Source organism: Schistocerca cancellata, chromosome 1 (genome assembly GCF_023864275.1).
Source record: "Schistocerca cancellata isolate TAMUIC-IGC-003103 chromosome 1, iqSchCanc2.1, whole genome shotgun sequence".
In the NCBI taxonomy this organism is placed as follows: domain Eukaryota; kingdom Metazoa; phylum Arthropoda; class Insecta; order Orthoptera; family Acrididae; genus Schistocerca; species Schistocerca cancellata.
Genome location: NC_064626.1, coordinates 318718404 through 318743335, shown reverse-complemented (window position 1 = coordinate 318743335; position 24932 = coordinate 318718404). Strand labels below are relative to the sequence as shown.

Below are 24932 nucleotides of genomic sequence, written 5' to 3'. Positions count from 1 at the left end.
TTTTTCTTAATTTAGATTGCTTGGCGTAGCAGCGAAAAAGGACGAAGGAAATAAAGTACAAAGAGACGTGAATGAAACTCACGATATCTTCACTGCGATTGCGTGGTGTATAGGTGATTTTTTTACACGAGCGTTGCTTTGCTCACTTTAAAACGTTTTGTACTTTTGTTACTGTTAATGAAGAACAGTCAAAATCGTATGAGGTGCCAGAAAAGTAGATCCATATCACTAAAATTATTCTCAGCATTCGTGGTGGAAGCCTTCGGGTCCCTGAACTGGGAAAAGGAAGAAAGAAAGTGCGTTAATGGGACATATACTAATGAACCAAAACGACACTAAATACCGCCTGGTGGTGTTGCGGGTTTGCACCACGATAAGTATGCAGACAGAATAGGGACGAACGTGAAATCATTCTAGGGACGACACAGGATGCAAATTAGGAAATCCACTGACGTAAGCGTCTCTGAAGAAGGGCATAATATTATAGACCGGTGCCTGTGAACGAGAATCTCGGAAACTGCGAAGCTGCTTGTCTGTCCTGGTGCAGCAGTCATGAGCATCTATTGAAAGCGGTTGAAGGTCGGCGAAACGACGTGTAGTGAACAATGTGTTGGGCTTCCAAGCCTTACCACAGAACGAGAGGTTGGAGGATTCCCCACTCGGTAAAGCAGGACAGACGGCTAACGGTGGCAAACACGACAACAGAGTACTGTGATAGTACAAGCACAAGTGCTTCGGAAGACGCAGTTCAGCGAACATGGTTAAACACGAGGTTCTGCGGCACACGAGCCCTTCGAGATTCTATGATGATCCAAAGAAATTATAATTTGCGATTTCAGTGGCCACTGGGTCATTGGGACTGGACTGTGGATCAAACATAAACGTGTCGCCTGGTCGGATGAATCGCGTTTCTTCTTGCACCAGCTATGTCGTCATCCAGTCGATCGGCTGCTCGAAACGTGAACCGTGCCGCCGACGCAGGCCAGCTGGAGCACTATTATGCTATGGGGAGCATTTATTTTTACTTCCATGGGACCTGTCGCCGTAATCAAAGATACAATGGTAGCTGTGAGCTACGTGAATACCTCCACCCTTCATGCTTGATGTGTTCCCCGACACCGACAGCATCTTCCAGCAGGATAATTGGCCACAGAACGAAGCCACAATGGAGCTACAGTAGTTTGAAGGGGCGTGGTAGTGAAATAACACTGCTCTCCTGGCGACCAAATTCACCTACTCTGAACCCGACGACTACCAAGGATATGTTGCATCCATGCCACGGAGAATCATTGCTCTTGTGCTTTCATAGATGGAGCAACACACTATCAGGCAGACGATCACAATATTCTGCCTCAGCAGTGTAGAAATACAAGGTGTCCCAAAAAGAATGACCCGGTTATTATTTATTAGGAGTAAGGACGTAACACCAACAAATTGCATACTAAATTACTCAGAAAAGACAGAAGTTTATAAAAATCCAACATAAATATTTAATATGTCCTCCATTGGCTGCACGGACGACATCTAGCCGATAGCCGAATTCATCCCAAACTGAGCGTAAGGTGTCTTCTGTCACTGAAGCTACAGCAGCTGATATTCTGGTTTTTAGTTCATCGGTCTCACGAATATGAAACGCCCGCTGAATTGCGATCACTGATTGAGTACCACTAAATTCAATGACACAATACGCCTTCTGTTGCGTGGACGCCATATTGCGCGAGACTGGCTGCACTCTCCAGGTCAGCGCTCGTAGCGACATGTAATGGATTTTTTTCTGAAACTCTAGACCGTGCCGATTACATCTAGCGCTGTTTCAGTTACCTAGTGACATTTGTCTCAATATTATTAGAGGTTAAAATCGGGTCATTCTTTTTGGGACACCCTGTATATTGTTGGAAAGTACACTTAAAAAAAGTATTTTTTAAATTGTTTTTCAGTGAAGTTGGTTACATACAGAGCCATAGATACTCGAAATGAGTCGCCTCACCACGTCCCCCCTGGACTCTGGAGTACAGAATTTTTGTTCATTACAGAATGCTCATTCAACAAGAACAAATACAGCAAGTCTTTTGGGTCACCTATAAAATTTAGTTTTTGTAGCATGACACGTTTCGAAACACACCAACGAAAATGTCCGAAAGGACACCACACACACACACACACACACACACACACACACACACACACACACACACACACACACACACACACACACACATTATATATAAACTGAGGACCACCAATTGATAACTTTAGTGCAGCACAGATGCACACCAAGCTCGAAATCTTACAGGTACCGGCGAAATGGCGCGACTTATGAGAATAACGGGCAAGGGGCACTACATCAGTAGCGTGTAGATAGGCTGAGAATTTCGGTCTGATGGCATACGTGGTAGGGTACTCCGTGCAGCTGTGATGACCACTGTGTCCAGGGGGCGCAGTGACCAGTGCATCTGCCTAGCAAGCAGCAGACATCGGTTCGAATCCTGGTCCGGCATATAGCTTCAACTTTCACCGTTGATTTAAATCAGTGCCCACTAGCAGTTAGTGTCATTAATTCCTTTGTGTCTTGATTCATAATAGCTGCAGGATCAAACTGTCTGTTCTTTAGGACATTTCGAAAGAACAGACGCCACATATATACGATTTCGTTCATTTTAAATACATACATACATGAAAAAATGATAAATTCGTAACACTAGTAAGAATACAAGTAAGTGATATGATTTTATTGTCTTTCACTGAATTGATGTGAGCCTCCATGATTTTCTATCCTACTGAAGTCCGAAGTTGTTTTTCTGTCCTCCCCTAAAATTTTTGTCCTCTTCAACTCGGTCGCAACTCGTGTTCTAGTGGCTAGCGTTGCTGCCTTTGGATCACGGGGTCCCGGGTTCGATTCCTCGCCGGTTTGGGGATTTTCTCTGCCCGGGGACTGGGTGTTTGTGTTGTCCTCATCATCCTCATCATTTGTGACAGTGGATAGATTGGACTGTGTAAAAAAGAAATGGACTGTGAAAAAACTTCGACTTTGTACGGGCGCTGAAGACCGCGCAGTTGAGCACCATACAAACCAATCATCACCACCACCACCACCACCACCACCACCACCACCATCCTCCTCTGCAACTCCCTTTAAGAGGCTACTACAGAAGTTACTCCCCAATGACTGAACGTACGTCCTACGACCCTGTCTATTCTTCTACTAAGAGAATTAGATATATTCCTTTCCTTGCCGATTCTGTGGAGACCCTCTTCAATTCGTTTTCAGCATCCCTTTGTAACACCACATTTCAAATGCTTCGTTTCTCCTCTTGCCTGGTTTTCCACTGTTCACGTTTCACTTACATATAATGCTGTTCATTCTCAAAAGCTATATGAAGAAGACAATTACTCAAAAACACTCTCTAAGGCATATATCTGATCCTGTTGGTCTTTTAGCGATAAATGCTTTGTCTGTACCAGTACAAAAGAACAAACACCACATATATGATTAAGGCGATGACGGCCAGTTGATCTCTCCAGTACAGATGCACACCAAGCTTGAACTCTTTCGCGAATCGGTGAGATTATGAGACTAATGAGCTGGGCCACTACATCAGTAGCTTGTGATATTTTATTTCCAAGGTAGCAACAATCGCTCATTTCATGTATACGTGGTCTTCTTTTTAATGCTAAGTTTGTCACTAATCCCACTTCACCTGGTCCTCAATACTTCCGTTTTACCGAGCGGGTTGGCACAGTGGTACAGTACAATTGACTTGCATTTGGGACGACGACGGTTCAAACCCGTGTCCGATCTTTCGGATTTAGTTTTTCCATTATTTCCCTAAATCGCTTAAGGCAAATGCTGGGATGATTCCTTTGAAAGGGCACGGTCAATTTTCTTCTCCATCCTTCCCTAATACTAGCTTGCGCTCTGTCTCTAATGACATCGTTGTCGACATATTAAACGCTAATCTCCTCCTCCACTTCCGTTTTTCACTTAGTATTCGTGCCCTTTGCTCAGCAGACACTGAACAGGTCCTCTAATTCTTCTTCACTTGTAAGGTCATCAGCAAACATTATTATTGATATACTTTCAGCCTGATTTTTTCTCTTTTCTGACGAGTTCTTTTCTTTCTTACATTGCATCTTCGATGTACAGATTGAAGGCTGCAACCTTGCCTCACACGCTTTTTACTCTGCACACATGTTCCTTGGTCTCCAATTATTATTATTCACTCTTGGTTCTTGTACATGTAGTGTATCACCCGTCTGTATCTATTGAGTATATGCTACTTACGTTTATAATGAATTCAAACATCTTGTACCACTTTAGATTGCCGAACGCTTTTACTAGGTCCAGATCTTCTATGAAATTGTGTGTATTTTTCTTCTGCCTTTTGTCCGTGATCAACTTTTAAGGTCAGAATGCCTCTCTGCTGCCTTTGCCTTTCCTAAAGCATAACTGACTGCCATGTAACAGATCCTCTTTCTCAATGTTCTGTATGTTATTTTGGTTAGCAACTAGTGCACGTGTCATGCAATATTTCTCGTATTTATATGTCCTTGACATCTTTGGGCGAGTGTGTAAGAAAATCTTCCGAAAGACGCTATATGGTTCCAGAGATCTTTCCAAGCCTCAAACATCTATGGTTTACTAAATAAAGGTCTCAGACATAACATTCTACCAAAACCTAATGACAAAAACACCAAAGAATTAGTTGTCAGCACGAAAATTGCATGTACATAGCCAAATTAAGCCCAAGTGAACAAATTACTGTAAGTTCAAAAGCCAAACAAATTACTGCAAGAAATCTACACTCAACATACAGTTCTGAGACAACTGATTCAGGAATAGTCACTAGCATCAATGAAAAACTTAAAGGTAACAAAGCTGTTGTTGTTACGGCAGATAAAAGAAACACTGCAGTTGAAACTTCCTGGCAGATTAAAACTGTGTGCCGGACCGAGACTCGAACTCAGGACCTTTGCCTTTCGCGGGAAAGTGCTCTACCAACTGCGCTACCCAAGCACGACTCTGCCCCGTCCTCACAGCCTTAATTCCGCCAGTACCTCGTCTCCTACCTTCCAAACTTCACAGAATCTCTTGCGAACCTTGCAGAACTAGCACTCCTGGAAGAAAGGATATTGCGGAGACATAGCTTAGCCACAGCCTGCCAGTTTTAATCTGCCAGGAAGTTTCATATCAGCGCACATTCCGCTGTAGAGTGAAAATTTCGTTCTAGAAACATCCCCCAGGCTCTGGCTAAGCCATGTCTCCGCAATATCCTTTCTTCCAGGAGTGCTAGTTCCGCAAGGTTCGCAGGAGAGCTTCTGTAAGGTTTGGAAGGTAGGAGACGAGGTACTGGCGGAATTAAGGCTGTGAGGACGGGGCGAGAGTCGTGTTTGGGTAGCTCAGTTGGTAGAGCACTTGCCCGTGAAAGGCAAAGGTCCTGGGTTCGAGTCTCGGTCCGGTACACAGTTTGAATCTGCCAGGAAGTTTCATATCAGGGCACACTCCGCTGTAGAGCGAAAATTTCATTCTAGAAACACTGCAGTTGTTATGTATGAAGAAGATTAAATCAACAAAACCTTACAATTCTTTCTGAAGGCTGACCCCACACCTAAATATCAAGTTTAGCTCAGGGAATTAATTAAATATTCCAACTAGCTCCTATCAGATACTGATGTTCATCACAGCTCAGTCATGAACTCCGTACCTCATAAACTAAGATTTTGGCCAAAGATTTTTAAACCTCAGTGCCTAATATGACCGACTGTTAACTCAAGGAACAGTCTTGAATACTACATCTTTAAGAAGCTTAAAGATTTCCTTAGCAGTTTTTACACATTTGAAGACAACTTCTGTCAGAAATCCCCAAAGATTTATTAATGATGCAAGTGATGTGCACATACCAATAAATGCCAGATTTGCTTTCCTGGATATTGGAAACCTGTACACTAATAATACTGTCCTTGAAACTATTGAAATAATGCAATTTAAAAAACAAATAGCTTTGCAACGCAGAGATATACGAACACAGAGACGTTACAGTTAATTCTAGCACATAACTACTTCCGATTCAACAAGAAAATCTATATGCAGGCAGATGACCTAGCAATGGGAAGCAGTCTTGCCGGGCTTTTATCCGATATTTACATTAATCATCTGGAAAATAAATTTTTTAGGGTCAATACCTATTTAAAAGATAAACTGCTGTATTACAAAAGGTATGTTGATGACATAGTCATCTTGTTCACTGGTACAGTAGATGAAATAGAATCATTTACAAATGCCATGAGTAACATGCACCCCAATATCAAATTCACTCTTGAGCATCAGAAAAAAGAGTTTCAGTTCAATCAAAAGCATGTTTCCGAAATTCATAGAAAAACAACCACCACAGCATAGAAAAACAACCACCACAGTAGTAATTATAAATAATTCTTCATGCCACCCTACACAGCACAAAATGGCTTATTTCTGATCCATATTACAATGTATAAATAAAATTCCGCTCAGTTGATCTGCCAAGAAAGAAAGAAATCAATATTATCAAAGTTGTAGCTGAAAATAATGGCTGTAAGTCACAAATAATTGACCTCTTGCACAATAAAATTAAGGATAGTAAATCACTTGCAGTAAATTCACAATCAGCAACAGAAAAGGAACTTTTAGCACACATTACATTCCTAGAAGCAATCTAATACCAAATTGGCAATCTTTACCACAGGGCAGTAGTACAAATAAGCTCCCATACCAACGACACAATGCAACGTAATCCGCCCCCGGTAGCTGAGTGGTCAGTGCGACAGAATGTCAATCGAATTAGTGAGGCGTCTAAAATTAGCAGACACCTGGCGCCTACTACACCAAGACCACACCGAATTCACGTACCTGTATAACCGCAGCAGAAGAAGAATCGACAGAGTATATGAAAACAGAGAGATGGCCGCCTCTGTGACACAAGTAGAGGTCGGCCCTGTGATCTTCTCAGGCCACTGTGATTATCAGTGCAAACTCCGTCTACTAAGAAGAAAGCTACCAGCAGGAAGAGGGACGTTGAAGCTGAATACAAGCCACCTCACGGACGAAAAGTTAAGGCAGGAAATAGCCGACACGATTCATGCATGCAGACAGAGGCGAGGCGAGTATAATTCTACTACTGAGTGGTGGGTAGAACACGCCAAATCGCAAATAAGAAGGGGGCTGATAAGGTACAGCGCTGAGAAGGCTTTCTGGAAACGAAACGCGGCAGACTTCTACACAAGATGCCTACGAGACGCGATGGACGCCCCTGCGGACGAAGAACTGCTTCTGCCGCGGATCAGAAGACTCAAGGCACGTATGCTGAGCATGAAAAGGGACAAAATCAGAGGTGTCATCGCCCGCAGCCATACAAACGACGAAATCAAAGATGAACCTGCCACGCTGCACCACCTGCATGGGGAGAGATAGAAGGCTAACACTAAAATAAGGGAACTCGTTGACAAGGACGGCAACAAACTATCAATGAAGAAAGAAATAATGGCCACGTCGAAGACCATTTCAACAACCTGTTCCGAGGAGAAGACAACGACGACGCAGAAATGGCGAGGATCCTGCAAGTAACCCGCCGGATCCTTACCAACGCAGACCAGGCGCTATTAAATGACAATGCGACAGATGACGACGTTAGAGCCACCATTAAAGACACCAGACCCGGAAGAGCACCAGGCGCAGACAGTATCCCAACGGAATTCTACACTGCGCTCTGGGGCTCAGTCGGCGGTATTCTTACTGAAATAGTAAATGAAGTCTTAAACGCGGCAGAATTGTCATCAAAATTTCTGCAAGGGACGGTGATTCTGCTCCCCAAAAAGCAGGCTGCCAACGTAATCGAAGACTTTCGGCCCATAACGTTACTAAATTCTGACTACAAAATTGTAGCAAAGTGCCTGGCTGCGAACATCAAAGTCGCACTCAAGAAAGCCGTTAGCCCATGGCAGACCTGTGCAGTGCTTGGCAGGAACATATTCGACGCCGTCTGCACATATAGGGACATTATAGCCCACGCCGCAACAACTAGGACACCCGCAGCAGTAATCTCTGTCGATTTCTACAAGGCTTTCGACAGGATCAGTCACCGGTACTTACTGAAAACTATCGCACACCTCGGATTCGGGCCAAAATTCATGAGAACCATCAAGAACATCATCACAAATGCCACCTCTAAAATAACAGTAAACGGATGGATTTCCAATTCTATACGATTAGGAAGATCCGTCGGTAAGGGTGCCCTTTATCGATGGCAGTATTCTCAATAGCCCTGGATCCTCTTTTACGAAAACTAACAGCCGACATCAGAGGCTACACATTAGGTACAACAAACATCGCATGTATGGCCTATGCCGATGACATGGGCATTTTCATTCAAAACGAAGAATTAGGAAAAATTCATCCTATCATGGAATCCTTCGAAAGGGCTTCAGGTGCCAAAACGAATCCGAGGAAGACAGTGCTACTGCCGATAGGCAACGGCAGTATGCGAACAGCGAAACAGTGGTACCATAGGACACTCGGAGTAGAACTACAACAGTGCCCACTGAAAAATGGCAGCACATAACTGGCGCAGCGTCTTGAACACAACAGGAGGGCTCGCGAGGACACACGCGAACAGAAACCTGATGCTGAGCCAAAGAGTGCAGTTGATAAATGAAACGATCCTGTCGAAAGCTTGGTACATGGCCCAAATACTATATGCACCGACAGAAACTGCACGAGCAATAGCAGGTGCGGCGTATTACGTGTTGTGGAGACGGGAAATCTTCAAAGTCTCCCAGGCGACGTGTTCCCTAACGAGGGAAGAAGGCAGACTTGGTCTGACAGACGTCAAAACGAAATGCGCTTCGCTACTCCTGCACCGAGCGCTAAAAATCGAGAACCAGAACAGTAACAAAAAATGAGTCTGATCACTATGGGACTGAACTTCTAAGGTCATCAGTCCCCTAGAACTTAGAACGACTTAAAACTAACTAACCTAAGGACATCACACACATCCATGCCCGAGGCAGGATTCGAACCTGCGACCGTAGCGGTCGCGCGGTTCCAGACTGTAGCGCCTAGAACCGCTCGGCCACCCCGGCCGGCGTCAGAACAGTAACAGCATTACGTCCAACCTGCTCAAGGACTAGGGACCGGGATCTGAGGAGGTACCTGTAGACACCGCAAACATCCCGTTCAAGTTGCGGCACATTAAACAGATGACGGTTGACAAGAGCTATATCGTGTCCATTATAATTATCCGGGCTGTTATGCCGTGGTCGGTTGATGAATTTTGTCTCAATTCCCAACGTTTCGTCTACGGGAGACATCTCCAAGGGGGTCCGTAGGTCGATGGAAGGTCCAACACACCCACTGGCTCGCTACTGACTGCCGCTAAATTCCGTGTCCGCGCGCTCCCGCGCCGCGGTGTGAAGTCACGTGTTTTGAAAACGTCAGTGCAATTGGCCGCTGTCCGCCGCCGTCGATCGCCGTTGCCATCACCCAGTAGTGGACGGGTGGTACACATCTTCTTTAACACCGGCATCCATATACCGTTTAATTTCACGCCCTCCTCCTTTCGGTTGAAATTATTTGGGTGTTTAGCGATTTCGATTGCCTCCCTGTAGAGCTTTTCGTAATATCCGCTTGTGGCCGCTAGTACTTGCGTCTCCTCGAAACGAATATTGTGGTTCCCTGGCTGGAAAGCATGCTCCGCAACAGCTGATCAATCCGTTTCTCCTCTTCTACAATTTCCCTTGTGCTCTTCCGAACGCTTAGAAACAGTTCTTTTAGTGGTACCCACATAAACATCACCACAGCCGCATGGGATCCTGTACACTCCAGCTTTTTCCAATGGTTTGCGAGCGTCCTTGGCAGGCTCAAGGTATTCCTGTATCTTCTTGGTGGGCTTGTAAATTACGGTAATATTCCGCTTCGTCACGCACACGGACCGTTATTTGCACCGGGATTCGAACCACCACCCACAACAGAAGCGGGGTGTTATCAAGACGTTAGCGGACAGAGCTAGAAATACACTCCTGGAAATGGAAAAAAGAACACTTTGACACCGGTGTGTCAGACCCACCATACTTGCTCCGGACACTGCGAGAGGGCTGTACAAGCAATGATCACACGCACGGCACAGCGGACACACCAGGAACCGCGGTGTTGGCCGTCGAATGGCGCTAGCTGCGCAGCATTTGTGCACCGCCGCCGTCAGTGTCAGCCAGTTTGCCGTGGCATACGGAGCTCCATCGGAGTCTTTAACACTGGTAGCATGCCGCGACAGCGTGGACGTGAACCGTATGTGCAGTTGACGGACTTTGAGCGAGGGCGTATAGTGGGCATGCGGGAGGCCGGGTGGATGTACCGCCGAATTGCTCAACACGTACATCGATGTTGTCGCCAGTGGTCGGCGGAAGGTGCACGTGCCCGTCGACCTGGGACCGGACCGCAGCGACGCACGGATGCACGCCAAGACCGTAGGATCCTACGCAGTGCCGTAGGGGACCGCACCTACCGCCACTTCCCAGCAAATTAGGGACACTGTTGCTCCTGGGGTATCGGCGAGGACCATTCGCAACCGTCTCCATGAAGCTGGGCTACGGTCCCGCACACCGTTAGGCCGTCTTCCGCTCACGCCCCAACATCGTGCAGCCCGCCTCCAGTGGTGTCGCGACAGGCGTGAATGGAGGGACGAATGGAGACGTGTCGTCTTCAGCGATGAGAGTCGCTTCTGCCTTGGTGCCAATGATGGTCGTATGCGTGTTTGGCGCCGTGCAGGTGAGCGCCACAATCAGGACTGCATACGACCGAGGTACACAGGGCCAACACCCGGCATCATGGTGTGGGGAGCGATCTCCTACACTGGCCGTACACCACTGGTGATCGTCGAGGGGACACTGAATAGTGCACGGTACATCCAAACCGTCATCGAACCCATCGTTCTACCATTCCTAGACCGGCAAGGGAACTTGCTGTTCCAACAGGACAATGCACGTCCGCATGTATCCCGTGCCACCCAACGTGCTCTAGAAGGTGTAAGTCAACTACCCTGGCCAGCAAGATCTCCGGATCTGTCCCCCATTGAGCATGTTTGGGACTGGATGAAGCGTCGTCTCACGCGGTCTCCACGTCCAGCGCGAACGCTGGTCCAACTGAGGCGCCAGGTGGAAATGGCATGGCAAGCCGTTCCACAGGACTACATCCAGCATCTCTACGATCGTCTCCATGGGAGAATAGCAGCCTGCATTGCTGCGAAAGGTGGATATACACTGTACTAGTGCCGACATTGTGCATGCTCTGTTGCCTGTGTCTATGTGCCTGTGGTTCTGTCAGTGTGATCATGTGATGTATCTGACCCCAGGAATGTGTCAATAAAGTTTCCCCTTCCTGGGACAATGAATTCACGGTGTTCTTATTTCAATTTCCAGTAGTGTATTTGTGAACCTGAGTTGCTCGACGCTGAGATGGAACATCTCCACAATGCACTAATGAAGAACGGATATTCGTCCGCCGTAATAAAACGTGCGTTGAGGCAGCCACGCAGAAATCATACTGACGTACAGGCTACTGCAAAATCTAAGGTTTTCCTGCCGTTTGTTAAAAATGTAACGCAAAGAATAAGGAGGATCTTGACGAAGCGGAATATTACCGTAATTTACAAGCCCACCAGGAAGATACAGGAATACTTTAAGCCTGCCAAGGACGCTCGCACACCACTGGAAAAAGGTGGAGTGTATAGGATCCCATGCAGCTGTGGTGATGTTTATGTGGGTACCACTAAAAGAACTGTTTCTAAGCGTTTGGAAGAGCACAAGGGAAATTGTAGAAGAGGAGAAACGGAACGATCAGCTGTTGCGGAGCATGCTTTCCAGCCAGGGAACCACAATATTCGTTTCGAGGAGACGCAAGTACTAGCGGCCACAAGCGGATATTACGAAAAGCCTTACAGGGAGGCAATCGAAATCGCTAAACACCCAAATAATTTCAACCGAAAGGAGGAGGGCGTGAAATTAAACGGTATATGGATGCCGGTGTTAAAGAAGATGTGTACCACCCGTCCACTACTGGGTGATGGCAACGGCGATCGACGGCGGCGGACAGCGGCCAATTGCACTGACGTTTTCAAAACACGTGACGTCACACCGCGGCGCGGGAGCGCGCGGACACGGAATTTAGCGGCAGTCAGTAGCGAGCCAGATCGACCTACGGACCCCCTTGGAGATGTCTCCCGTAGACGAAACGTTGGGAATTGAGACAAAATTCATCAACCGACCACGGCATAACAGCCCGGTTAATTATAATGGACATGATATTTCCTGCCGTGAAAGTCTACATTGTAGTATAACAGCTATATCACCGCGGTCGTTGCCAACCCACAACAAAGAACGGCGAGGAAGATCTACGGCGCTCTGAGGGGGAAGACAAGCAAAACGAAAATAGAGATGAGACTTCCAGATCACAACTGGCCACAGGTCTGGAAGAACACCTCTGAAGGGACACTGCGCGAGCACGCCAGGGACACCTGGTGGGAAATCGTTCACCAGCCAGTGCCAACAAACGAAAAACTGGCGCGCATTAACATGCACGAATCGCCAAACTGCGATCTCTGAAACCATACCGACACCATCGAGCATCGCTTTAGTTGCAGAGAGAGCAAGAAAATATGGGCGACAGCGAGAAGAATGATCGCTCACATCAACAGAACTGACGAAAGGGCTATACACGTCACAGCTGTCACTGTCCCGGAAGCGAAGCCTTTCCCCAACCCAAAACGCCTGGCCACGCAGTGGATTCTCGCCACAACAGCACACGCCATCGTCAGCAAACGTCAGACCGTCAAGGTGCAGTTCCTCACGGAGAAGTGGGAGGAACCCAAGAGGACCAAACAACGCAAGAACTAGCGCGAGACCTTCCAGGACTTCCTGCAGGTCCCGCTGGACGCCGCCTTCCGAGACGCCTTCTACACGCCGTGAACGACGTCCTCCCACGCCCCAGTAGCTGAGTACGTCGCCCACTCATCCCTCCAAAACCCAACATCAGGAGCGGTGTAGTGAGAAAAGCGTGTGGTAAAATGTGAATGCAAAGTACAAAGTGAAATTGCGCAAGTGTGTGTCACGTGTACAAATTCTATCGATACAGTGTCCTTTCCTCATAGGAAAACAAAGCAGGCAAACAGAAAATGATCAGCCAGAAATCTAGTGCAAAGGATACCAAACAAGTGAACCAAGGTAACAACGAAATCTATATAGTGTCCTTCATATATTAGTGTGCTCTCTCGCTCACACTATCTCTCTCTCTCTCTCTCTCTCTCTCTCTCTCTCTCTCTCTCTCTCTCTCTACTCAAGTTACGTTGTTTTTTGTTCCTGTGGTATATATATACTTCTGTTCTCCATGTGCCTAAATGTAGCATGTTTCCTTGTGATTTATTACAATTTTTACCTTATATATCCATTGCCTGATAATATACTCGTGTATGCAAAGTGTAGCGTCTACCTAAATTCAGCACATTAGGATCCTTCATTTATTTATTCACATTTTTTTGTTCCTGTTTGTCTCCCCATTTGTCATAAATATCGCGAACATGATACCATATGCGCAATTTTTATTGCCATACATCATAAATCTAAAATTTAAAAAAATTAAACTCAAAATACAACAAACCAAAGTAAGGCAAGTTGGCCACAACAGCGTGAACACAATATGCAAAAAACTATCTGAAGGACATTCACGAATATAAGGGTTATTCCTTACCAAAAGACAATTCATGAACACTTACAAAAGAGAATCGAAAAAATGTCCATGACCGCTTAATAGTATAGCAGATCAATTTCATGTAAAAATCTGTAATTGTGAAAACCTGTAAATAAAAAAAAAGTCTATATATGCTACAAAAAAAAAGCCCGGGTTCGAATCCCGGCAGGTTCGGAGATTTTCTCCGCTCAGGGATTGGGTGTTGTGTTGTCCTAATCATTATCATTTCATCCCCATCGATGCGCAAGTCGACGAAGTGGCGTCAAATCGAAAGACTTGCACATGGGGAACGGTCTACCCAACGGGAGGCCCTAGTCACACGACATTTACATTTATGCAACATAACCTTATCCACAGCACCAAAACCATCAGCATAGGCCTAGAAAAATCAGGAATTTATAAGATTACTTGTGAAAACTGCCCTAGATTTTATCTTAGACAGACCAGTAAAAGCTTCAATATAAAATATCGTGAACCCAAGGATGGCTTTGAACTAAAAAATTCCAATAAATTTGTAGTAGCTACTCACATGAATCAATATGGACACACCGTTTCTAACACATATTACATATCACTCACAAAGGCAAGAAAATGGACCTTTCAGAGAAACAAGAAATACATATTCACACCCTCCCCCCACCCACAAACATTTTCAATGAGCTAGAGAATAAGCACTTTCTAAATGATTTCCTTGGTTTGTTCACAGGAATCAAACATCAACTGCACCCCTAACAGTTAAACCACTGCAGTTCGACCAGCATGTAATTTTATAAGTATAAACTACCATGATGAACAAATGTGCTGCTCTTATTCCATCATAATGTGCTGCTGTTATCCCACCACCCAACATTTTAATTCTGTGTTTCCTGATTCGAACTTATAAAACCGTCTTGATGATTATATATTGTGTGTGTGTGTGTGTGTGTGTGTGTGTGTGTGTGTGTGGGCGCGCGCGCGCGTGCTTGTGTGTGTGTGTGTGTGTGTGTGTGTGTGTGTGTGTGTGTGTGTGTACACACATATATGTCTCCTTCATAATATGCAATCAGTTGGCTCCAAAGTATTTAGATTTCTATCACAGCTTAAGTACATGACGATACACGAAACATTACTAATACAAAACTGGACATGGTCTCTGACTCGGAGAACAGAATATGGTATTAAGTCCCTACATGCTACAATCAATGTTTCTACATGCTTTGTCACGCGATCAAGACGTCCAGGACGTGTTTCTAGAGAAATTTTCTTTGCGGGGTTTTATGAGAATCCACAATGCATCAAGAGTGATTTTTGGAAGATCGTTACGACAAAGTGACCGACAATCGCATCACAGATGCATTAGATGGGAGCAGTGTGTACGGTGATCGTCAATGTTTATTCCGTAAACAACCAGCGAAAAAACGCTCCTATCTGAGCACAAAAAATGCGAAAATAATGTTAGCCCATCCACCCCCACTTGCTCATTCTCACTCATTCATTCGATCCAACTTATTGTCATTATCTCTTTATCTCTCTTTGTCACTGTCACCCGTTTCACAGCCACAGTCCCTCTCGTTCTGTCCTATTACAACTTCTCCTCTCACTGTCACTGTCTCCTTCTTGCTCTCTCTTACTACTACTATCTCATTCATTCCTTTCCACTGATTCCGTCTCTTTTGACTGTCAGTACGTCTCTCTTCCTCGTTGTTACTGCCCATATTGTCTCATTATCAAATGCCTCTGAGCACTATGGGACTTAACTTCTGAGGTCATCAGTCCCCTCGAACTTAGAACTACTTAAACCTAACTAACATAAGGACATCACACACATCCATGCCCGAGGCAGGATTCGAGCCTGCGACCGTAGTGGTCGCGCGGTTCCAGACTGTAGCGTCTAGAACCGCTCGGCCACCCCGGCCAGCCGTCTCATTATCACTGGCTCTCACCCGTTTCTATTTTCTCATTATCCTTATTCATCTCCCACTGACACTGTCTCCTTTACAATTTTCCTAGCACTATTTGTCACCGTCAACTATTTTCCATTGCCACTCTTTTTCTTACACTGCCATTATCTCCGTCGCTCTTTCTATAGAACAACCACTGTCTATGTTTTCCGGTATTAAATACTTTTTCCGTTTCTTTCCCATAGCCACTATCTCCTTCTCTCTCAGAATTAAAAGTGCAAATATGTTCGCACGCCAAAATTTGTAGGAAATTTTTTAAAGGTGCTAAGTAAGGTAGAATGAGGCAACTGGTACTCCACTTCTAAGTCAGAGCTTTGTATATAGGAGAGTATTTGTCTTTTTTGTGCTCCAAAAGGCACATTTTTTTCGCTGCTTTCCTTCTGTTCCCTGCAACAGCGGGGAATGTCAGTCATATGAAAAGAACTATATGGGTCAGTAAAATTTTGATAGTTTATGTGAAATTGAAATAACTCTAAACTATTTTACACTTCAGACCGGATTTAACACGCATAAAAATTTTTGCCTGGGCTTCAGTACTATAAAACGGGGTTCCCAGAACCTTTATGATGATAACGGAGACACTTTCCAGCATTTTTCTCTGTGTTACGTCACTTTGTAAACTACGTTTTCGCCTCTCACCGAATTTTACATGCGTATTTTACATCTGTAAGTATGGTATATTTGAAACTCTGTATCTCGGAAATGGATGACAATAACAGTAACATTTTCAAGGTTGTTCAAGATCAGGATCTTAGGTATACAGCGTCAAAATTACACCTATTTCCTATGCACAGCCGTCTTGGAACCTGCGGCTCGGTTTTGGTAACCAGAAACCGTGTTATTGGGACGTTCCCCAATTTCGATAAACATTTGTGAGAACTGAAAGATGGTATTTCTAGACAAATGCCTAGACAATACCGTTAAAATTTTTATAGGGTTATTTATAATTTAAATTTCGCTTGACAGCGCATTTTACGTGCCCATTATATGTGTACATGTAAGGTAGGTTGAACCTCTGCATCTCTGAAACGGATACATATATCAAGGACATTTTCAAGGCTGTTCGAAATCGCGATCTTCGGAATATATCTTACAAATTTTAACCTTCGTTTTGGACGGCGCAATTTTTACAAGTTACAGTGTTGTTTTGTCGTTTCTTACATGTTGTGGCAGTCAACTGCTTTTTTCGTCGCCGTTAGCAGAGGGTGCAGTTTAACTTTCACTGCACGCCCTCCCTGGTTCAGTCCCCAGCACCGTAAGCAACTCATTTTCAAGTCAATTGCTTGTGACTTGGTTGCACCCATTGCTTTATGTGAAAAATTGTTATTACTCATAACTTATGAATTTTCTGTCAGTCATTCAATTTTGTGTTGCGCATTCTTTTGTTTCTGCCGTTGATTTTTTAATGCACTTTATTCTATGGAAACTGCTTTTGTAAGGAAGCTTTTACCAGCCATTTTTCCTTGAGTTCTTTTTAGTGCTGTTGAGTCTGCATTATCTCTGTTAATAGGATTACATGTCATCTGTGCTATAATTGTTATCTTTTCTTTGGTTTTTAGCTGTACGTTTAGAACAATCTATGATCATCGTTTCATTTTTAGTTTCTTTGTGTTTGTATAGTTTAAATTACATGGTTTAAATCATGGTTGGGGGAAGCGTGCACCTGGCTCCAGTCTGAAAATCCAGGCCTATAAGGACAGAATGGTGCCTCAATTCTTCATCGTAGAAGGGCTCTTGGAAAAAGTGGTAGTCGCCTCTCAAAACATGCGCTGGGAAGCGTTGTGTGTAACGACGCCAGTCTGTACAAGCCATTTCATTATGATTGACACCTTCGTTTCGAGCTTCTGATCTGGCTACATCACATGAAGAAGGCTGATGTGTTGTACCGTGTTGGAATTGTGGAAAAGTTTACTTTTATTTGACGTGTGAATATTTGGTTTTAGTCGAAAAATGGCGAAATACGTGGCAGCATTGTAAAGAAAGAGTGCTTTTTCTAGCCTTTTTTTGCGAGTGTCAACTTCTATGAGTCACCGAAGCAAGACCGTAATTAATTTAACAACTTCCTTTGCACAGTTTAAAGATACACTCCTGGAAATTGAAATAAGAACACCGTGAATTCACTGTCCCAGGAAGGGGAAACTTTATTGACACATTCCTGGGGTCAGATACATCACATGATCACACTGACAGAACCACAGGCACATAGACACAGGCAACAGAGCATGCACAATGTCGGCACTAGTACAGTGTATATCCACCTTTCGCAGCAATGCAGGCTGCTATTCTCCCATGGAGACGATCGTAGAGATGCTGGATGTAGTCCTGTGGAACGGCTTGCCATGCCATTTCCACCTGGCGCCTCAGTTGGACCAGCGTTCGTGCTGGACGTGGAGACCGCGTGAGACGACGCTTCATCCAGTCCCAAACATGCTCAATGGGGGACAGATCCGGAGATCTTGCTGGCCAGGGTAGTTGACTTACACCTTCTAGAGCACGTTGGGTGGCACGGGATACATGCGGACGTGCATTGTCCTGTTGGAACAGCAAGTTCCCTTGCCGGTCTAGGAATGGTAGAACGATGGGTTCGATGACGGTTTGGATGTACCGTGCACTATTCAGTGTCCCCTCGACGATCACCAGTGGTGTACGGCCAGTGTAGGAGATCGCTCCCCACACCATGATGCCGGGTGTTGGCCCTGTGTACCTCGGTCGTATGCAGTCCTGATTGTGGCGCTCACCTGCACGGCGCCAAACACGCATACGACCATCATTGGCACCAAGGCAGAAGCGACTCTCATCGCTGAAGACGACACGTCTCCATTCGTCCCTCCATTCACGCCTGTCGCGACACCACTGGAGGCGGGCTGCACGATGTTGGGGCGTGAGCGGAAGACGGCCTAACGGTGTGCGGGACCGTAGCCCAGCTTCATGGAGACGGTTGCGAATGGTCCTCGCCGATACCCCAGGAGCAACAGTGTCCCTAATTTGCTGGGAAGTGGCGGTAGGTGCGGTCCCCTACGGCACTGCGTAGGATCCTACGGTCTTGGCGTGCATCCGTGCGTCGCTGCGGTCCGGTCCCAGGTCGACGGGCACGTGCACCTTCCGCCGACCACTGGCGACAACATCGATGTACTGTGGAGACCTCACGCCCCACGTGTTGAGCAATTCGGCGGTACGTCCACCCGGCCTCCCGCATGCCCACTATACGCCCTCGCTCAAAGTCCGTCAACTGCACATACGGTTCACGTCCACGCAGTCGCGGCATGCTACCAGTGTTAAAGACTGCGATGGAGCTCCGTATGCCACGGCAAACTGGCTGATACTGACGGCGGCGGTGCACAAATGCTGCGCAGATAGCGCCATTCGACGGCCAACACTGCGGTTCCTGGTGTGTCCGCTGTGCCGTGCGTGTGAACATTGCTTGTACAGCCCTCTCGCAGTGTCCGGAGCAAGTATGGTGGGTCTGACACACCGGTGTCAATGTGTTCTTATTTCCATTTCCAGAAGTGTACAACCATCCTCTATTTACTGACGGATTTTCGTTGCTTTCCGATTAATCTTAATAATTGCGGACGTCTATTGCCTCAATTCGCCTAATGGTGATACGTAGACGATAAGTGAAAGTGCAAACTCTGTTGTTGTCTTTTAATGTTTCGGTTGGTTGGTTGGTTGTTTCGGGGAAGGAGACCAGACAGCGAGGTCATCGGTCTCATCGGATTAGGGAAGGACGGGGAAGGAAGTCGGCCGTGCCCTTTGAAAGGAACCATCCCGGCATTTGCCTGGAGCGATTTAGGGAAATCACGGAAAACCTAAATCAGGATGGCCGGACGCGGGATTGAACCGTCGTCCTCCCGAATGCGAGGCCAGTGTCTAACAACTGCGAATGTTTCGGTGTTAGTGACAGTACAGTGAAGCGAATTTTGAGATGGCCTAGAGAAACTTCAAGTTTTATATCGCCAAAAACGAGTTCTGGCAGGCGGCAGAACTTTGCATTGGACAAGTTTACACAGTGAGTCACAAGAAGGAAAATTAACGATTTCTGTGTGGAAAATCAGTTTATTAACAGCAGCAGTTGTACTGGAAAAGTTGAAGATGGTTCAAATGGCTCTAAGCACTATGGGACTCAACTGCTGAGGTCATTAGTCCCCTAGAACTTAGAACTAGTTAAACCTAACTAACCTAAGGACATCACACACATCCATGCCCGAGGCCGGATTCGAACCTGCGACCGTAGCGGTCTCGCGGTTCCAGACTGCAGCGCCAGAACCGCGCGGCCACTTCGGCCGGCGAAAAGTTGAAGAGTCCAGTGGAAGACTTCCCTGATATGAGTGAGACAACCCTTTGCTGCACTGTTCGGAAATTAGGCTGTAGATACAAAAAAGTCAAGAAAATTTTTGTGTTGATGGAAAAAGTGTCAGGAAAAAGACAGAACTTGCGCAAAATACTACACTTGGATGGACTAGTTATAAGACTGATGTGAGTTGGTTTGGTGCAAATCATTCCAGAAAGTTTGGATGACAGAAACAAAGAATTCCTTATGCATCAGAAAATGTATATAATTCTTAAAGAAGTAGTGTTCAAGAATGGAATGGCTGGAAAGGAGGAATTCAAATACCGTCCGGTTCTGGAAAAGTATTGTTATGTACCACTTTGAACGGAGATGGGTTCTGGCAAAGTGGAGGTGCAGATTATTCTGAAATGCATGCCAGACACTACGAAAAGTTGTTTAGGAGCGTTCTCGAAAAATTACCGAACAGATCTATTATCGGTATAGATCAGGCCCTACAAAACACGATGATCAATCCATTGTCACGAGATCCATCTACGAAATGGATGAAGCATTCTATCATTGCGTGGATGAAAAAGCAGTACCGTAGAGCTATTTAATGCCATGTCGTACGAGGAATTTACTAAATCAGGACTATTGGAAAACGTGCGACCGCATTTCGGGTCTCAATGATACGTTTTGGAAAACTTAGTGCATCAATGGACATAGAAGTTCAACTTCCGCGGTTGCCTGTGGCGCACTGCAAATTCAGAGCTACTAAACTTATACGATCCTTTGTCAAGAACAAGGTAGCAGAGAAGAAGTTTTTTTTTATTTTATTTTTTTAAAGATAAATGATACTTTATAGTAGCGTTGCTTCACACTGAAAAGTGGAGGAATTCAGTCATATACATAAACTTGAAAACAGATATACATAAATAACCCAGGCCCGACACAGAAATACCGTTTTGGTCAGTCCAAGGAGACGACTGCAAGAGCAGCAGCGAAACCTCAGCTTGCAGTGAAAGCGAAAGTTGGCTGCATTTCATTCACTATTATTTTCAACAAAATTTATTTCAAGCTAATCGATTTTTTATTTACTTTTAATCCGTACAATACATTTCATTTATCATTGGTTGAGAGCTGCTTGTATGTCGAGAGATCACTTACAATTTCCCTTTCTATTGCCCTCTACTTGCAACAACAACTGAACGAGGCAATGCTTTAAGGGAATGCGAATAGGAAGTTGCCATTCTTGGCTGGTGAATAGGTGCTTATCGCATGTATTGGAAGCTCAGTCGCAACCTACTGCATTTGACTTTATTGCGGTGAAATCAGAAAAAAACGAAAATACGCCTGCAAATAGAAAAAGGTTTCTAATTCTCAGCTGTGAAAAGGAAATTTTTTCTCCGAATTACCGTCTGGCTTCTATGACCTCTCCGATAGCAACTGGTCAAAAATTTCTCGAAAAAGCACGCTTTCTCTTAAACATTACCGCTTATGTCGCCGCCTTTCCAACTAAAATGAATTAGTCACACAAAAAATAAAAGTAGACACTTCCACCACTCCTGCGGTGCACCCACAATAAGAGCTTAAATTCAGGAGTAATCATGAAGAGATAGTCGCACGGTTGTGTACAGACGTTCCGTCCGAGATCGATATCTTGCAGGTGCTCCTTTCATCATGACACTGACCCAGTTGATCAGGTAATAATGTATAGAGCTCATTTAGCTTCAGTACGCTTTACAGTTCTGAAATTGCCCCATTTGACAGACTAGTTCCCGTAAATGAGTCTCGGGGAAAAGGGTGGTTTTTATGGTTGGTTGAAGAGCTTGTGAGAGTATGCAGCCATGGGGATGCTCCACAGCTCTAAGGTTCTTGAACTAACGAGACGTATACTGTATGGTTTTGAAGTCTGAATACAAGTAATGTGCGTAGGACATTATTTTGAAAAAAAAAAGAAAACAAACACAACAGTTATGTTGTATTGCAAAATTAACTGGTATGTGTTGCATAGCCTACATTTAAGGAGGATGGCATACCTGCAGAGTCCAGTTTTAGTTGAACTAACACCGAACTACGGGTCGAGTACCATACGCTAAAACAACATTCTACGTTGAATGTTTTGGCTAATGACGGCGAGATGCATTACATTTTCAGAAAATTTTACAAACAAGAGTTTTAGCATACAGAACTTATTTCGTGACGTGGATGCCTAGTACGAGAGGTGATACTAACGTCGAATGTACTCAGAATCAATCCGGGTCTACGAATGTAGCAGGCGTAAATAATATGCTCGTTTAACGCAAAAACAGGCCAAAATCTCAGTGCCAAACAGCAATCATTACACGAGAAACTGTAATCGTGGTAATACAGAGAGAGAAGGCCCTTCCGGAAACTCCGAGTTTCGCCAGAAACCGGTCGCCAACAGAAATGCAATTAATGGTTCAACGAGAGATTGCTTTCTAGAGAGCACACAATACCCCGCAATAATGTTCTCTCGGCGCGGCTGTATTTCCCCAAAGAGAAGAGGGTAATTTCTTCGGTCTGAATGACTGACAACGGGCCGCGCGGCGATGTGTCTACACGGTAAAACTCGCAGCCGTGAAATGAAATGTGACTTAAAGGCGAGCGCAATGGGCGCGCCCACGGCCTGCTCTGTCCTGCCTAGTAGGCCGCAAACGAGGCACAGGGCGTCACCACAGAGTGGAGCAGTTTATCAGCGCTACAATTTGGTAATGAGGTGACGATTTTCGGAGACTGGCAGCAAACTGAAATTTAATAAAAAAAAGCACATCTCTGAATATTGTTAAGACATCTCTTCGATTGTGTAGTTGTAACACTTAGTGTGGAAAAACATACAAAACGTGCTTAAGACGTACAAGAATCCCGAAAATTGTTTGTTATAAACCTTGGTACCATTTGGCGCTAAAATTAACTTACTGATATCTAACTGTATTAAATCCTATAAGGAATTCAACGTGAACCGCACACACACACACACACACACACACACACACACACACACATATATGTAAATATCAGTATTAATTGAAATCTTACAAAGAATTCGAAATATTAGCGGAACGCTCCCGTTCATCCAGCGTGTCAGTGACTGCTGTCACTATCCTCAAATCATTAGATTTCGCGTCGGTGTTTGTCATCGGATGAAGTCGCAGTCATGTCCTCGCGTCAACATTAATCAACGACGTCTTTTCTCATCGCCGTCCTCATTTTGATGTAACAGTCGTCACTACCAAAAACAATTTTACATAACTGATTTGTATCAAAAACTTGAGAAGGTATTGTGATACCACATAATTATGCTTCCCACCGCACCAGTCCAAAAAATTAATGACAGATTAGAACATTGTAAGAGCCACATCAGGAAACTGGTTATAAGTGCCAATAAGAAAGTTTTTACAAGTTGATTCCTGTAAAGAAGAAAACAGCAACCAGCCACGGTTAATGAAGCTATTTATTTACGCAAATAGCGCCGTGAACGGTTTAGAATCAACAGGTTGTTCTTCAGAAGGCTATTCATGTTTATTTTATATTTTCTGTTTACCTTAGTTGTTAGGTGTTTCTTTTCAGACAACCAACGTACATAAGCAGCCTTATTAGCGCTCGCTGGTTGCTGTTTTCTTGTCTGAAAGACTCAACTTGTATTTCAGACATAGCCACAGTTTCCGGAATGGCAGTTTTCGTCGAAATAGAAGGAAGAAAGTTTTTGTTCCATGTGATATTAATACTGATACACAACGCTGTAGTTGTGATGAAACAAGTACAGAAATACGGCATAGGCTTGTAACTACCAGTTGTAGAACTGCAGGCAACAAAAACAACTTTTATATATCTTTCGAAATTTTGGAACTTCAGAGGGCCACAGCTTGGCACAAACACCATGCGCCATGTTCTAACACATTTTTGAATGACTTTCTAGAGACATTCAACAGAGTACCGACAACACAATAGTACTGAAAAGCGTTTTGTGAAAAAATGGCACTTCGAAAGTTTTCCATTTCCACTCTTCATTCCTACCCTCCCCCCCCCCCCCTTTCTCCCCGCACTCCGTTCTTACCATCTCTTCCATATCCATCGACTGCTCACGCTGTTTCCACCTGTAGCTTCTTACTGACAGTTCTAGTCTACTTGCCTTATGTTCCTCTCTCATACACCACAGTGCAACTGTCCTTTCATCATCGATACCCAAGAGGTGCAGTCAAGGTTTTTATTATGACCTCGAAAATAAAGTTACATACTTAATTTTCCGTTTATTTTCTGGTATGTGCCAAAACAGCGCAAGCCACTGATAAATTGGGGATGGGCTGCCCCATTTTGTTTTGTTTCCTCTAGCAGCATGGTACACTACCGTGGCACGAGGATTATAATTGATTTATATGTTAATTACTTAAGTTCATTTTTAAAGCCGATAAAACTTTGACTAATATAGTGTGGCATATATTCCGACGGAAATTCCAGCTGCATTGCCGACTACCGCCACTGAATTAGTGCACGATATTACGCTCAGGCAACATATCTACCTTCATCCTGTCCTCTTCAGATCCCAAGAAACTCACTTCAGAAATCAGACTCTATAATTTAAGTACAGCTTTTCACTAACCTTCCAATCAGCCACTAGAGATCATGAAAAGACTATGTCCTCGCCAAATCGCACTTACCGTTATTTTGAAAGACCCACTGTGTTATCTTTAACCCAAACATGAGACTCAGCTTCTTCCACACCGCTTCACAAGCAGCCGACCACAACCCCTTCGCCTTCTCTTAACTTCATCCGTGTCGTCAACAGAATCTTTACACCGGTACTCACATTCGCAAACCCCAGCGACGTACAAATTTCCCCAGCCCACAACCAAAGACAAAGGACAGCTTCTCACATCCCACCTATAGACCTAACAATGACAGAGGTATTTAAATTATGGTTATTTTCATAGTGTAAAAA

General features: G+C 44.8%; 1 protein-coding gene across 4 annotated transcripts in view; it reads right to left on the bottom strand.

The window, feature by feature from the left end:
• LOC126172942 (COMM domain-containing protein 4) overlaps positions 1-24932 on the bottom strand; it is a 551734-nt gene that overhangs the window by 91485 nt on the left and 435317 nt on the right. The gene's annotated exons all lie outside the window — the stretch shown is intronic.